Source organism: Haemaphysalis longicornis, unplaced genomic scaffold (genome assembly GCF_048455015.1).
Source record: "Haemaphysalis longicornis isolate Haplotype H1 unplaced genomic scaffold, Haemaphysalis longicornis Haplotype H1 scaffold_4, whole genome shotgun sequence".
Lineage (NCBI taxonomy): Eukaryota > Metazoa > Arthropoda > Arachnida > Ixodida > Ixodidae > Haemaphysalis > Haemaphysalis longicornis.
Window position 1 is genome coordinate 16,012,338 of NW_027526361.1, and position 17,541 is coordinate 16,029,878.

Consider the following 17,541-nt stretch of genomic DNA (forward strand, 5'->3'; position numbering starts at 1 on the left):
GGTGAGAGATTTCGGCGCACGTTAAAGATGGTTAAAGATGGTAAAAATTAATCCGGAGCCCTCCACTACGGCGCGCGTCATCGCCTGCTTTGCGCCGGCCCGTTAAACCCTACAGTCAATCAATCAATCAATCAATCAATCAATCAATCAATCAATCAATCAATCAATCAATCAATCAATCAATCAATCAATCAATCAATCAATCAATCAATCAATCAATCAACCAATCAATCAATCAATCAACCAATCAATCAATCAATCAATCAATCAATCAATCAATCAATCAATCAATCAATCAATTTTTTTATCAGAGAATAAAACTCATCATAACAGTAAAAACTGAGGGCAAGTGCATTCATTCATAACAAGAGTGGTCGGGGCCAGACAAACTAGCATAACGTTCTGCCTTATTGCTGTTCATGCGATCGATTAATTATATGCCTGAAATCCCCTGAGCAACTTTCACAAGTATCTTCTTTCCTTATTATTTTCATTCACGCGTTCACTTCTACTTCAGCCCCGTGTGAACGAGCCTTTACGTTAGGTAGGTGAGATTAGAATAGATTTATTCGCGCAGGAGGTGTTCAGCAGGCGTTCAAATCGGTCCTCGACGCGACCTCCCGTTTCAACCGATACAAATACATATCTGTAGCTCACGGAGTGATAGTAGCGCGGGCTAGAGCTGTATGCGACGGTCCTTTCTAGTCGTCCAGCATAATACTGATATTTTTTCTTGTTTATGTAATTTTTCTCGGTCACGCTCTCGTTTGTTCGTCTTTTTCTTTTCTTCTAGAATCTGTACACGCGTGGCTTTAGCAAACCTACGCGGCATTCCTAACACGTCCAAGAAAATGTCCATTCTGCACCGCGCCCGCCCCCGGAAAACGACGGCGCGCTACAATCGATAGGCCGGGAATAGCGCCGCGGCCCTGCTACCCGTACGCGTATTGTCACCGCGCTTTTAATGGTGCCGCCGTCTGACAGAGCCACGTGGTACATGGGTTGTTCGGACGTCGTCTCTAGCGCCATCTAAATAGCGTCGCACGAAACAACTGCCCCAGCTTATGGGCCCGAATGACTCTTTTGTTCCCACAATGTCTAGCGCCTGTGCCGGCGACGCATCGTATATTATTCAGATGCCAGTCAGATGAGCGGATTTCGCGCGGTCAAGCGCGTTTTTCCTTGTTTCTCCCGTTTCCCTTTGCCACAGGCCTTCCCCCTCTCCCGGATGTGGGGACGATGTTTGGGCCGAGCCGGTCTTAGAAACACGAGAAGCAACCGCGAGTTGTCCTTGCACCCCGGTTTCATCCGCTTTATGGGGGCGAAACGGAGGCGTACTGCTCCGCAATGCAGTTCCCGCGCCAACCCTTGCCAGCCATGAGCGCCCAATTGCGAAACGGGCGACGCGACGGCCATGAAAAATGCACGAGGAGTCGTTCTCCGTCTGTTGCATCGAAATGCTTGTTTGTGCGTCCCTATCGCATTCTCGCTGTGTTTGCATGCTCGTTCGTTCATTTGTTCCGCATAGAAAACCGGCTGTTGTTGCGGGTTCGGCCTGAAAATCGCGCTTGAAGTGCGCTCGTAAAGCCCATAAAATATTCACTTGTTAAGAATGTTTTAATCTTCGCAGTAAGCCGCTGGTAACGCACAAGTATTAAGAACAAAAGTTGCCTTTGTACAAAGTAGTCTTTTCAGCAGCCTGTTTGTGAGAAATCTTCCGGCTTTCCAGTCCCTCGTTTTCCATCGTCTCTCTCTCTCTCTCTGTTGCACGCGAGACCCCCCCCCCCCCCCCCTCCCTCCTGGCACCCTTTCTGCCATGGTAATACCGGCGCTGTCACGCTGGCATATTTATCGATGCCAGCCGAAAAGGACGTTCGCCGCATAATGAGTTCGGGCGTGTTCTGCCGAATAAATTGGGAAGCCCGTACAACGGAGCTCCATCAACGCAACGAAAGGAATCACGAGAAAAGGGTCCAAACAAAACAGGAGGAAAGCCTCTCCAATTGATGTCATGTCATGCACGCCTGACTGCAGTGCGGTGCTCGTCTAGCGGAATTTCGGTGCGCTGCAGTTATTTTTCGCCGAGACGATGATGTTATTTGTCCATGGGAGAGCAAATCGGCTACATAAAATCGCGCAGCGTCTACTCTATGCCGTAAAACAAAGAGAAAAGAAAAAGGTGATTCCATTTCATGCTTACTGACTCCGGATTTGTTTTCTTTTTGCCGGCTTGCGGTCGTCCCCTTTTGTGCACGGGGAAGCGCGGGCTTTGCGCGAACTATAGCTTCCCAGGGCAGGCTTGCTTGTTCGCGCTGCGCTCACATTCAACACCTAGTAGGTTAAGGAAAGCCTCGGTCCCCTTGAAAGCTCACCTTTTTCGGCGTGATTTCACTAGCTACAAAAGGAAAAAAACAACGAATGCCGGGAAACATTCCGAAGCCGGAATTAGCCAGTCCAGCGGTGGAACCGAAGCCGTGACCAGCCTCTATGTGCAGTCTTTTCACCTAGGGGGTGTTCGCTAACCGCGGGGTCACCGAGACGGCTCCAAGGCGTAAATGGCGCGCACTCTCCGGCCTGCGGCGAAGGCCCGGCGGCCGAGAGTGGCTCCCGGCAGCGCTGCGCTGCGCTGTGGGCTCGCTGCGTGGGCGCCCCGGAAACGGCGGACCGACAATCGAGCCTCGGCCGTGTTGACGCTTCCCGAAGGGTCAACACCAGAGGCAGCGGGTATTGCGAGTGCCGATTGGGCGCCTACGGTAGCGAAGAACGTTAGCGCGTTGACGACGGCCCAGTTCTTGTACTACTGCAGCTCGGCTGCTTTTCACTCACGTCCTCCGTAGCTCCACTCTAGACGAAAAAGATAGAGAGAGGGAAAAGGTATCTAAAGTAAATCGAAAGTGGATTGAGCGTGAACGGATCCACGCTGGATTTAGCGGCTGGTCCGACCTCGACCAAACGGAGAAGGAGACGGAAAAAGCCCTGCTCACTCCGTCAAGGCACATTTGGAAAGCAAGTGAAAGTGTTGAATAGAATCGTGTTGATTTGGAGGCCTGGAAAGACATGTTACCTTAAATCTTCATCAGACATTGCAGTGAGGGGGGGGGGGGGGGAGATGTGGATATTGTTCAATTTTTTTCAATTTTTCTTGCTAATCAGTTCTATTCAAAATAATCTGAGTTAAAGGCTTTAATACGCAATCCTGCATATCCACGTAGAAAATAGCCCGGCAATTCCTGCCTTCAAGGGTAGAGATGCAACAATACACGAGTTTTTCTTTTTTGCTATTGATCGAAGAAAAACACAAAAAAGCTCTCAAAAACACGTCAAGTGAGTGGTACACAGTTGAAATCGGGTGTGTTTGCTTTTTGATGCATGCTCAGTTTCAAACTTCGACGGTTATACGATAGTGCAAGACGCGTCGTATTTTCAGGAAAGAAAAATGAATTTATCAGCGTAGCCTTATGGTCAATGCTTAGAGGGATGACAAAAAAGTGGCAAATTGTAGATGATAAAAACGTACCCTACAATTCATAAACTTCGCTTCTCAACAGTCAGAGGATCCTTATATTGGTGTTTAAAGATGTAGTAATGATGCGAGAACGACACAACGATACGTTTTTTGTCGAACTCCTCAACGTTCTCGTCGCTCTTTTAAGAAATGGAGGAAGGGGACTGGCGAACGTAAATTCCTCAAAGGCTCGGGGCGAGGACATTAGACAGGGCGATTTACATCATATTGCAAGGTTTCGATTCCAAATTTACCCACTTCCATTGCCACGTTTCTTTTTTTTTTTTTTTTTTTGTAGCGTTGTGCCCAGGGTGAAAAAGTGTCCGTAGTCATATTTCTTGGGTAACACTTTATACTGAATGCGACGAATAGTTGTCATGGCAGCTTATTTATACGCAGCCATACGTTCAAAGGGTTCTGGTCGGAACACTTGCCGCAGTCATCATTACATAATTTCACATTTGGGATCATGTGTCGAACTACCGTCGTCGAACTACCGTCTTCGTCAGCGTACGTTGAGACATCCGTTGGGACGCCGGCGTTTTTTTTTTAAACCTGCTGACGTATTCACTGAGCAGCTTTGTATTTGTCCTCCTCGTTCTCCCTTGAGAGCCTTTTGCAAATAGATGCTTCGCATTAATTCTGCAGTTCACGGCGAAAATACCAATTATAAGGTATTTTTGAGAAGCGGGCTGAGGTATTTTTGAGAATTGAGAAGCGGGCTGGTAAGATATTTTTAATTGCACACATGTATTTGGGTCATCCTGGAACGTGCTCAGTAAAGAGGCGCATAGTCCGATTTAATGAATGAACCGAACTCTGTCGCCGTATTCTTTTTTTTTTATCGCTTACAACTTTGAAATGCACAAATGATTGTCACTGATTTTTTGTTGCTTTTACAGTGATTTATTCATTATTCACCGGTGGAAAATTGTATTACTGGCTTTTATTTTCTGTTGCTTATGGTCACTTATTGCCAGTTTTATCGCTCACTGGACGGACACATTAACTTGGTGAAGCAATCCATTCCGAAGACCTTCTGCTTAGGTCCACTCAATCGCTTCATTTGCGTTTTCCTAGTGGCCACGTAGGCAATGTTTAAACCACTCGACAGTCGTACCCAAGGTGCACGTTGTAGCATTGGAATTTTAAAGGCGCCCAGTTGTAAGCGATGTTTTGTTGTCGAGTTGGACGAAATGTCAAAGTCGCCGTAGTTCATGCCTGTCAGCGTGCCGCAATCTATAGTCAAGCGGACCTTTCGACCCTTTCGACAAGGAAAGTCGGCCGTGAGCCCGAATGCTTGAAATCATCCTGCGCGAAGCACGTGACCAGATGAAATATAGTACAGTCTGGTAGCATAGAAACGTGGAAGTTGCAAAAGTACGACCGCCTATTACTGACGGCAAGCACAGAATTGTGCGCGACAGAGAAAGGTGCCGCCTTCAAGAGGTCGGAGATTTCCCCAGGGCCACGCGAAGTCGTGGCCGAAAACGAGAGGGTGGAGCGGGACACACACCTATTTGATGAGCGGCCCGGGTGCCGACGGTAATACAAAAGAAAGTGCTCCGCCCGAGGGTACCCGGTGTGTGAAGTCATCAATAAGGCCTTGAGCTCCCTATGAAAGCACTCCATCATCTCGTCGGAGGGGGGGATGAGCCGTCTTTTGACGTGTGAGATCTCAAGCACGCGGAAAGGTGGGGTTGGGGTGGGGAGGGGGGGGGGGGTGCAGCGGGGATGAATTAGAAACTGCGAACCTTGATTCGTCGTGGTGGCAGTCGGTATATGCCATTGCTGCTGTTCCGGGTAGTCACGAAGGAAGGCACGGGGCGGCCGAGGTCACATAACATCAGCTTAGAGATTCTTTTTCAGCGAATTATTTCTCGAAGGAAGCCATGGTGTGGATGAGGCCATGTTTTTGTTGCGAAATACGGGTAGATGAAGTGGGAAGCTGGCGTAATTTTTTTCTGAAATTTTGAGCATTTAAAAACTGGTATTGGGCCCTATTCGTTCCTGCTGCGCCGCCTATAAATTTGAAGAATTTAGAATGTGCCTATTGTTCTGCGTTCAGCACAAAATGAAATATGCGCGCAGGCTTCATTTGTCTGGAGTTATTGATATAATATTGCGGGGTGTGCGCTCCGTGCCAACCGCTTTGTGACCTTTTTTATAACGGGGAAACTATTTCAGTGGAATCCAATGCGCTCCATTCAGATGATGGGCTTTCTATGAGCTCTTGAGAAACTTGCACATTCGTTAAGGAGCATACTTGTTTCAGTTTTTTGTATGAAACTAAGCTCTAAAATAAATATAAAAAAAACTGGTTTGGGCCCAGCCACCGCCGCCGCGTGCCGTAAAAGATACACTGCAGCATTGGCTCGTTTATTTTTTTCACGACAAGATTCCATCAATTAAACTGCTTGCCCGACCGAGGACAGTGTAAATAACAATTATTGTATCGTGTTTTTGTGGACCAGTCGGTTCCATATTCTACTGTGTCACACAAACAACTATAGGGACATCAGAAAAGCACTATGTATTGTGTTGGTTCCTTCGGCTGAACGGTTTTTTGGGTTTCCATTCGCGGTTGGCATAAACCATTTTATTCTTGGCGCCTTCTGGTAGCACTTACCGCAGGGTAATGTCATCTTTGTCTTACATTTGCGAGCATTTTAATCTTCCCTTAGGGTATATTCAATGTATGATAGTATCTGCTTAGTATCGCGCAATCCTATTAAGAGTTTCATGAAGGGGGGAATTCCTCTGACACTGATTCAGTTACGCGTATGTCACATTCTGAGATATACGTGTGCCCTCTCGTTTGGGTGTTATATTGTATGACGCGAATTATACGTCATTATTGCTCTAATTGGCTGCAAAGTTCTTTTCTGACAACACGCTCAGTGCTGAAAAGTTACCTTGGGGATTGTCTTAAAAATTTCATTTTATGACTTTTTCCTTCCCTGCTATGCATGTCGCTGTAGCGAGTTCGTTACACCCCATTCCCCACCCCCAGTCGTACGTTACAGCATATATTAACCGCATTTCGACAGTTTTGCCTGCTTGTTTTATTGCTACGCTTCGAATGGTTCACCACCACCTCTTTAGTTACTGTTATCACCACGGGACTAAGCTTCCCATGCCGGGGCCGCCGAACTGCTACCCATTCGATTTCATTAAAGGTTGTTGATCTTCCCGTCCGCAGAAATATCGGGCCTCCTCTCGGGCGAGCATTAGTGTTATTTTTGGCGGTACAGCGACTCCTCCGTCTAGGCGCGTCATACAACCACACAGCCTCAGGTCTTCACGCAAAACTACGGCTCGTGCTCAATAACTGTGCGTACTTTTATTAAGCCTGCAGGAGAAGCCCGTACTTGATGGAGAATATACCGGGATAGGGGCGAGTAAATTGGCATATCTACATCCAATACTGTAGTGAACATAGCCGTATCAATCAATGACAGCGCCTTAAAAGTGGGACTGCAATCTTCTCCCATGTCATGTGATGAAAAATTGGCCAGTACATTTCCAAAGACGGCCCGGTTAACTGCTTGAAGGATCATGGTGGGTACCCTTCAGGAGCTCCAGAAAAGGTGGAGTTGGGCAGGAGGGGGGAGAGAGGGACTCCCTCCCTTTTTCCGCCCCCTGTTGCCTGAAAGAAATGGCTCAGCACCCCTTGGTTTCGGCACGGTTATACAAGTCAGCCCCAAAGCCAAAAAAATATTCTGGTTGGAGTGGTCTAAAGCGCGAGGCTCGATATGACAGCAGTCATTTTGCAAAACGCCCGTCCTGTCTTCCAAGGCTAATTGTGATTTATATTCCTTATTCGCCTTATTTATTTTCTTCTTACTACTTGTTTCTGACACATCCGAGTGGATGCCGGTTAGGACGAACTCGGTTAAGGCGAACACTATGGTTAATACGAACGTCCACAATGCAAAAAACCTCCGCTCAAGACGAATTTGTTACGAACAAATTTTTACGGTCCCTCCGATTTCCTCTTAACGGGGAGTCTATTGTACTATCATTGCTGGTTTGCTGTTCCTGTGAAGCAATGTAAATGATTTCCTTCCCATAATTCTATTGCTAAAGTCGACCGTAACACATTTCCCACTTTGCACCTGCGTAGGATTTGCAGAGAGAAATAACCTGAGGTTGATGAACACATTCTTCTACAAACGAAAGAATAGGAAATGGACGTAGAAAAGTCCCGATGGCACAACAAAAACGAAATTGACTTCATTTTAAGTGATAACCAACGTATCGTGCAAGACGTAGAGGTGCTAAGTAAGATTAGGAGCAGCAATCATAGGATGGTTAGATGGAAGCTAAGGTTTAATTTCATAAGAGAAAGAAAGAAACTAGTGAAAACTAAGGAAACTGCATGGAGTCAGTCAGACCCAGATCGCACGAGTTTAAAATAACTCTTCAAAACAAATTCGCCCTTCTCAACGAGCAGAACGAGCTCAGTGTAGACAGGCTAAATGACAACCTAACATCGGCACTCAGTGAACCAGCAGCAGCTGTTGGAGAAGCAACATGTAGGGAACAAACTGGAAAACAAACTAAGAGATGTAACTTACTAAGGCTTGACGTTCGGCTAGTTGGGTACACATTATTCACACTAAAAACAGCGCAGGGACGAGGACGGAAGAAGTGACAAACTACAGCGCTCTAGTTTGTCACTTCTTCCGTCCTCGTCCCTGCGCTGTTTTTAGTGTGAAACTAAGAGAACAAAGAAACTAATTGCCAAACTTAAGAACTTAAAAGTGTCAAGTACGCCAGATCGGATTGAATTAGCCGAGCTTTCGAAACTGATTAAGAGAAGTAAAATAAACGCCATTCGCGCATATAACATGGCAATGATCGAGAAAACACTGAAAATATGGGGAAGCTTGAAAACTAAGAGAAAGCTAGCCATCGGCAAAGACAGGATGTACGCACTGAGCGACCAGCAGGGTAACATTACGCGCAACGTACATGAGATAATAAAAGTAACAGAACGATTTTACTTTAAGCTGTATGCCAGTGACGTTAGACCACAGGAAACTACTGAGAGTACAAGCTCAAAAGGATCTCAAAGGCGGGAATAATAGGAAAAGCTGCAGGTGACCACGGAACAACCGTAGATATTTTGAAGGCGGGAGGAGATATCGTACTGGAAAAGCTTGCTGTACTATTTTTGAAATTCTCGAAGACCCAAAAAGTGTCCATAGCCTGAAAAAAAGACAACATTATTCGGGTTCATAAGAAGGGCGATCCCAAGGACCCCGAGAACTTCAGACCCATCAGCCTACTCTCGGTCGTGAGCAAGCTTTTTACCAAAGTTATAGTTAGCCGCATAGGTGGCTGCCTGTATTCCCAATAACCTAGAGAGCAGGCTGAGTTTAGGAAAGGGTACTCAATAATGGATCACATTCATATCATCAACCAAGTCATAGAATATTCCGTAGAGTACAGTAAACCCCTTTACATGCCATTTTTAGATTACGAGAAAGCGTCTGACTCCGTACTCACCGCAGCCGTTTTAGAAGCGCGAAAAGACCAGGAAATAGAAGAAACCTACATAAGACTTCTAAAAGAGATATGTAAGGGATGCACGGGCAGGATAACCATTCACAAGCAAAGCGACAAATTTTCGATCCGCAAGGGAGTAAGACAGGGAGATGCCATCTCGCCAAAACTATTCACAGCATGTCTGGAGGGGTAATTAGAAAGCCTGACCGCGGAAATATAGGATTAAGGGTAAACGGGCAATACTGGAGCCATTTGAGGTTTGCCGACGACATAGTTTTGCTGAGTGAGACTGCAGAAAACATGCAAACGATGCTTGAGGAACTGCAATCAGAAAGCAGGGCAGTGGTGCTAAAAATAATTATTTAGAAATCTAAAGTAATGAGGATTAAGCATCCCAAAAACCTCCCCTGCAGCTTAGGAAAGGGAGCGTAGAAGACGTAAAAGAATATAACTACCATGGACAGATGGTTAGGGCTGACTCCAGCCACGAGACAGAAATACGGCGAGACAGAAATACAGAAAAGGTATAGGTTGGGGAGCACTCGGCAAGCACTCCAAATAATCAAAAGTATGATATCTGTGTCCGTCAAAAGAAAAATCTACAACCAGTGCAGACTGCCGGTGATGACGTACGGTGCTGAAACTTGGCACTTTACTAACCAACTAGAAAGCAAACTTAAGCCAGCTCAACGGGCCATGGAACCAGTAATGTTGGGAATAACAGATCAGGGAACACAATCAAGTTGATATTATCCTAGTTCAAGTGAAGAAAAAGAAGCGGACTTGGGCTGGCGATGTAGTGAGACAAACCGACAAGCGGTGGAAAATTAGGGCAACAAAGAAGACACCAAGAGGTGGGGGTCTAGAAGTAGGTGAACGCCATTAAACCGATGGAGGGATGAAATAGAGAAATTCAGGGGTAAGGTGCATATTCGAGCAGCGCTGGACGGGAGCGGTTGGAGGTCAGTGGAAGAGGACCTCGCCCTGAAGTGGACTTTAGTGTATGAGTATGATGAGTATGACGAAGGTGTTAAGGATGATGATGGTGGTGGTGGAGATGGACGCAGGGGAAATGAATTTCGCTTGCCTTTATCTGGCTGCGCTCTCATTCTGCCGAAAGAGGTCAGTGTAACACAGAAAAAGCTGCATTGCAACGGTATGCATTGAGAGTTCTTTTTAAAACTACTGATCGTGGAAGGACTAGAAGTAATGTACTATTAACGCTGCTGCAATAGTAGCACCCTTGGCATACAGGTAATACAACGGTGCCAGCCTCCAACACGACAACGACAGAGTATATTACCTTAATTTTTTCCCCTGATGGCAACATTAAATCTGTATGGCGGCGTTAAACAGTTTTTCCACGAGCGAACAATATCTTAGGTCGCCTGCGCCTTGACGCAACACGAAACAAGAAAACGTCGTGCTGTATAAAGAAAGCGGTTGATGACGCTGTTTGAAAAGCGCAGGGGTCGGGTTTTCTTCCGAGGACCTTGTGAACCATTACCGGAACGCTTTGTCCATTATCGCAGACCATGGGGTCCAAACGGCCCAGCTTTCCTGAAGCCATCGTACTTCTGCGAGCACTGCATTCATGTATAAGCTGTGTGCAATGGATGCTGTAATTTTCTCGAGAGCATCAAGGGCCCAAGGCGCGCTCCCTCCTCCCTTTATCCTCTACCATAATTGCTAATTTTGTTGTCGTTGGCTTGTTTATTTGAGAGAGGTGAATACATGGCCAAGGCGGAAAGAGTTTTCTGCGCTCTCGCGGAGAACAAACACTCTCAAAAGAGAAAGGAAATGAAACCGAAATGAGGGGACTTGGCGGGTGACAGAACGAAACGTTTGCACAGAGACAGCAGGAGAAAGTACTGTTTGTCCTTGTCAATTTCCTTTTCTAGCTGCTCCCATTATCTTTTCGCGTCACCAGCTCTCCGCTTTTCCGCTTTTTCCTGTTAGTCTTTCAGGGAATCTGTGTGCCCCCCCTCGTTAATCTTCTTTACTGGCGGTGCCGTGACGCGTTTACTATGGCGCTGTTCCGATTGCTTTGGCGCTAAAGGAACAAAGGGACCCTCCTTGCTCTAAACACGCAGGAAAGCAAAATAGGCGCATGCTTGTATTTGCTCATTTCCAAGTAGAACGGGCAGGCATGTCTTACTATTATTTGCAAAGCCACTGCTTTGTATCTTCTTTAATGATTTCTTCGCCCGTAAAGTGCGATCGGGCCACCCTCGCATGACGACAAATGTTCCCTGTTTCTCCCAGCCTTTTCTCCGTTTCATTTGTTTAGCATATGCAAGCGATAACTCTAGTCAAAATGTCATTTGTCAAGGAAACAGCGCGCGCTGAACGGATGAGCATGTAACTGCTCCGTTTGCGTCTTGGTGAAGGTAGAGTCATGCGGCCCCACCCATTTCAGTGACCGAGTCGGAATTCTAAAACAGGCCAACGACGTTAATACGGAGTTGGCGCCCCTACCGCTGATCTCTTGCCGCCGTCATTAGCGCCACCTGTGTTACTAAGCGCGACAGAGGCGGGCAAAACGAACCCTAAGTATCCGAAGCAGAGAACGGATGCGTCCTCACTCGCCGCACGCCATTTCTCCGACGTGCCTGGTGACGTGATGAGCAACGCAGTAGGCGGCGGCTGTGGACGACGCGGAACGCCACCAGCTACATGACTGCCTTTGGGTGTGCACACAGCTGGATACACGCTACCTTCGAACTGCGAAAAAATGTAAATTTTAATCAGGGGTGATAGCCAGTGAAAATAGATATGGTAGCGGCTAATGTCTCTAAAAAACAAGGTGTGCGAATGTGAACGCCGAATCTCCCTTCTTGGGGGTGATACGCAATGCGCGGTTGAGGCAAGGCCCTCTCGCCAATTCAGGGTCCAACGGCTTCTCCTGGCGACTTGCAGGCGACAGGCCTGTCTCGCTTGATGTCTCCTGAGGCGCCTACCTCAGAAAGGCGCCGTTGCCTCATTGGAGCAACAGCTGGTTTGAACTGCGCTGCTCCTTGAGTGTCGTTCGCCGGGTGAAGGCTGCCACACGCAAGACCTGCTCGACACACATGCCGGCCTAATTCTTGATTTTTACCTACACGGAGAAGCTGGCGCCCTCTTTCTGGAGTGCTTCTATGTAACTTTTGCCGTTTTAATGAGACAAGTTAGCAGTTCTGTAATGATTGTGCATTGTTTTACTTGTGAAATAAGGGGCTTATAGAACAGTTAACAAAAAGCGGCACGCGTAAGAAAAACGGTGAAACTAACTGGGGAACGAAATGACTTGACAGTTACTAATACTGCCTTTCAGTGAATGGTATCAGGTAGAACTTATCGTTCAGACGTTTGTGGTCGTTAAATGTTAGTAAATCAAAATGTTCTTGACTGTATTATCCACTAACTCGTTGGGCTGGTTGATTAAAAAGAAAAACGTTTTTGAAAACATGCGACAGCAGGAACGAATTCCTCTTTGGCCACGGGATTTGCAGAAGTTGAGTTCGCTTTCGCTTCAACCTGATGTGTATGATGTCTACATTTCAGGGGGTGGAATGTATCGTCAATTTATTGCACAACCTCTCTAGAAATGTTGTGCATCTGTTATGTAATTAAAAAAAAAAGCACTGAATTTTCTGTAATCGCTGATGTCTATTGCTATTTTTTGTCGTCATAACTAAAACAACTGTTTAACATGATGCCCGCTGCACCATAGAGAAGCCGGCTCTGTGAACAGCTTTGTCGGTATGATCGTACTGTGTGGCATTCTTCAGGCTACAATGTAAAACGATAAAAGGCTGATCTGTTTCCGCGTTGCTTAGCCGGAAATGGTTTTCCAATACTGGCCTTAGGCGCTGTGTTTGCAGGCAGTCGATAATTACAAACGTAATGTAGCAAAAAGGGAGGAGCGGCGCATGGAACACCAGGATGAAGAAACTTTACTGAAACTTTACTGAATAGCTCAGCTAAATGAGATGCGTAACCACTTTGTCTGCCCAGTTGTCACATCACCCACGCCCTTACAGTACAACAGCAATAAGAGCGTGGCAAAGCTTGTTGGACATTTGTGGAGCAGGCAAGATCCTTCATTTTGTTTTTGGCCCCATCACATTCAACGCGGCCTCAACTTTTCCCTCGTACAGAGCGCATCAATCTTATCGTTCCGGCCTCATTGCGGTATACCGTATTTTCTCGCATATAACCCGCACCCCTAACTTTGAACTCCCCGAAAAAAGAAAAAAATCCTCGCGTATAACCCGCATGCTTACCTAAAAAAAACTGGTCTAGGAAGTCACAATTGCACAGTCACAATCTCGTTTACAGATGAACTTTATTTCGAAATGATCGCCGCAACGTTCTCAGCGCCGATTCCGGTTCAGTCAGTTCAGTCAACCATCGCCAGACTCGCCACTGTTGCTGCTGCCATCCGAGGCTTCGTCGCCGCTCTCAAAGACGCAGTCGTCTTCGGTGCTATCTAAGGAATTGCTGATGGCGCACTTCTTGAAGCTTTTGCGCACCATGTCGGCCGGAATCGCCCCCCACGCATCCACGATCCACTGGCACAGTAGCGCAATGTCCGGCCTCCGGACGCGCCCCGTCGGTGTGAGGGCGTAAAGGCCGTCGGCCATCCATTCGGCATACAGCCGCTTCACGTGCGCCTTGAACGGCTTATTTAGGCACACGTCCAGTGGCTGGAGCATGGAAGTCATGCCACCGGGTATGATCACGAGGTCCGTGCGGTTGTCGGCGAGGCGCGCTTTCACTGCGTCAGTGCAGTGGCCTCGGAACGAGTCCAGCACCAGCATCGACCGCCGTGCCAACATGGCTCCTGGCCTTCTCTCCCAGATCGTGCGAAGCCAGTCACCGACGAGGTCACTATTCATCCAAGCGTTATCTTCGGCCCGCACAACAATCCCTGGTGGCAGTGGGGTACTGGGTAGCGTTTTGCGCTTGAAGATTACATACGGGCGCAGTTTGGTGCCGTCCGCCAAAGCGCACAACATTACGGTGCAGCGCAGCTTGGTGTTTCCGCCCGTCAGCACGCTCACAGATTTCGAGCCCTTTTTCTGCAAAGTGGTGTCCATGAACATCTCGAAGTACACGGGCGTTTGGTCGGCATTTCCCACCTGGGAGAGCAAGTAGTTGTGATCCTTCCTGAGCCCGATGACGCAACGTTGATAGTTCAACAGCTTCTCCTCGTAGGCGTTGGGAAGCCGCTGGCACAAGGTCGTTCGCCACCGCATCGAAAATCCGTGCCTGGCCATGAATCGCTGGAGCCATCCACGGCTCGCACGAAACTCGCATGGAATGTTCATCTCCCGGGCCAACCTCAGAGCCTCCATCTGCACCATCTCCGTGGACACAGCGTGGCCACGACTCCTCCGTTCCTCAATGAATTTGACAAGCTGCGTCTCAAGAAGGGGGTACGCGCCAGTCTTCGGGCCGCGAAATGCTCGCTTCTCCTTGTGTGCACTTTCGAGAGAGGCCTTTTTTTTCCGCCAGTCGCGAATGCAGGACTCGTCGACGTCGTGCTTTCTCGCAGCTGCTCTGTTACCGATTTCCTCCGCAGCAGCTATGATCTTCAGCTTCTCTTTCGCGGTGAAAGATTGACGCCGAGACCCACTCATGGTGCCTCACCAGACAAGGCTGACCAACGGTGCAAACTGGCCACACCTGAGTTGGGGGCCCAACAACTTCGCTACAAAGCGCACGAAAATCACCGCAACAGACACTGTTGACCAAACCAAACAAAGCATGTGAAAAGTCCGAATAAACACGCTATGTAGGGGATCTGTCTATGGCCTGTGTTGGCTTCTTATTGGCTTTGCACCTGATGATGACGATGGAGATGCGGACTGCATGGCAGGCCTTGCATTGCCGTGAAGCCGACCTCTGCTTCCAGAATATTCACAGATAACCTGCACCCCCACTTTTCGGACGATTTTTTTTAATTTTTGGTGCGGGTTATATGCGAGAAAATACGGTATGTACATCACGGGGCCAGCTCCCTGTTCCAGCGTGACGTGGTGCAAACCGCGCACGCATCGCATCAATTTTTAACGCATGAGGAGGTCCATTTGTGTAAGCGGGGACCGGAACCGGGTCTATACGAGCGAAACTTTCTCGCCGCCTTTTGCTCTTTAAAAAATATAGGCATACGTTGTGGAACGCTAGATTTTTGCTTACTATAATAAAGGCTCGCAGTATCTTATTTCCTTAGCCTCTGTTGTTATTTATTCTTTGCACGATGGCCTACGTTTGCGTCTAATATGCGGTCATACTTGTAGGGACCCCCCAACGCTTTCGCAGAAGTGGATCTTGTATTCTAAAGCAAATTACTTAATTACGCTACCATGCAAAGATGCGCGATATTGTAGTTTTACGAAAACTACGCAAATGTGATTACCATGAAAAGATGGGTTCTCATAGTCTAAAAAGTAATTATGATGCTTAGTCCTTCAAATTGCGGCTCAAAAGCTGAAAACTCCCTTTTGATCTTCTGACCAGGCCTGACAAAGAAGTATGAGCGCTGTTCCAACCGCTCGTTTGCGGCAGTTAATCACCGCGCTGTCCTACCCTGTCATGTAGTATAATTACACGAGCTACTTTATGTGATACACAACTTTTTTTCTCGCCCGCGTTCTTGTGCGTGCAAACATGCTTCGAACGCTCCCAATGGCGCATAATTCTGATATTTTGTGCCTTATTTTGAAGGGGGGGGGGGGGGGGGGGGGGACTGAGGCGCATAGTGCACAAGCACATTGTGGCAGAGCGCTCAAACAAGCAGGAGAAGAATATTTAATAACAGAATAACGGGGTTGCAAATGTAAAATGATGGGAATGCTCAAATAGAAACTGCGTGAAAACAATTGAGTTAATATAGTATTTATTTTAAAATCGTCCTTGGTTAGTAAGCACTCAAATTTAATTGGTTCATTAATATTCTGAAGGGACCTCGGTGAATGATTAATGGCGAAAATATTGTCACGTTAGTCTCCTAAGCTGTTGCCACACCCTGGAGTTTCTCAGTCAATGAAGTCTCCATGTCGAGTACCTGAAGCTGGTACCCTTTGTTTGTGAAGTTCGGGATGGTGGGTGAGTACAAACCGGTTCGTTCACTCTTTTTTTGTTGTTGTTGGGCGACTGTCCAACTTCGATGATTATATCAACCTCTACGACGACAACCCGACGGAAAAAGAAATGCGTCCCTTGGCAGCTTGTCCCCCCTGCCTGACAGGAAACGTGATGGCAACGCAGGACGGAGGAGATAAGGTGCCAGCTACGCGTCTCTTCCCTTGGGCCTCCATTTCCCGAAGGTTCTTCGCTACGCCGGTTTCGGCATCTGCCCGTTTTCTTCTTCCTGTTAACAACGACTTGGGACATACTGCTTTGACAGCGAATTATTTTACAGCTCTAGAGACTTTGACACTCTCAAGGCGTGCAGCCACTGTCCTTCATTGTTTTTTATGTTGTCAGTGTGACTTCCGCTAAAGCTAGTGCGTCGTCAAAGGACAGGAGCATGCATTTTTTTGTTCATTCGTTCCTATAAAGTATTATCCTGCTGTTCAACTCTCGCTATCAACTTTGTGCTAGTTCTGGTCCTCCCTGCGTTTTAAATTGGTTAGCTCTCCAAACCGAATCTCTTATATCTTCATTAGACCCCCGCGCTTGACCTGTTTACCCGTCAAGATACAGAAATAGGCTCCTTACAGAGAACACATTTAGCGGTCAAGCGAAGCTTGCTGCTGAACTTTGTAACTGGTGAAGCACCAAGTGCAATGTTGGGGCACATGGGGATTGGGGATCGCGAATAAAAGAAGAACAGCAAAAACAGGAAGCCTCTCAATGCCGGCCGCAGAAGCCTTATTTCGGCTTCGCTCGCCAGGTATGGCTGCATATTCATACGTTGCCTCATAATCATACGAGTACAAAATTTGTGGGATGGTTGCTAAGAAGTTTACGCAGGTGCCCCTTAAAAGTTCTCTGCGCGAAAGCAGTTTTGCATCAACATGTCACCGAAAGCGTAACATGCGTGGATCGTTTGGTGCATGTGATGGTGCAGGAAAAATTGTAGTTGCTTCACCCCCAAATCATACAAAATTACGTGACGCTTTGGTTCTCTTTTATTACAGAATGAGATCTATGTTTGGCTTGTTGCAAACGTTTGTACGTAGATACGCAACTACGTTACGACGTGTCGGCATCGCTGTCACCAGGGTGACTCGTTAGGGGTGCGCCCACGATCCCGTTCCCGACAGCATAAAGTGGCGCATGACTAAGCGGCAGGGAAGAGTGATCCCGAATGGTGCCTCTTCAGCAGCGGCATCTCGATGCCTCGCTCATGACAGTCACATTTAATGCAGTTAAATGAGAGGTGGCACCGTGATCACTTTCAGCAATAAAGGCGGTGGTGCGTAACTCGCAATTTAAGTTAGCTGAAGGTTGTGATCGTGGTATGTGAAACGTTTACTGAATGGTTTGAAACTGTTTTTGTCACTTAACAGGAGAGCCAGACTAGATGCATA

At 47.3% G+C, this 17,541-nt stretch overlaps 2 protein-coding genes across 2 annotated transcripts in view; one reads left to right on the forward strand and one right to left on the reverse strand.

Moving 5' to 3' along the window:
• The window catches only part of LOC144178302 (proclotting enzyme-like), a 439,300-nt gene that overhangs the window by 268,445 nt on the left and 153,314 nt on the right, over positions 1-17,541 (reverse strand). The gene's annotated exons all lie outside the window — the stretch shown is intronic.
• Phcl-1 (pH-sensitive chloride channel 1) overlaps positions 1-17,541 on the forward strand; it is an 88,389-nt gene that overhangs the window by 22,638 nt on the left and 48,210 nt on the right. The gene's annotated exons all lie outside the window — the stretch shown is intronic.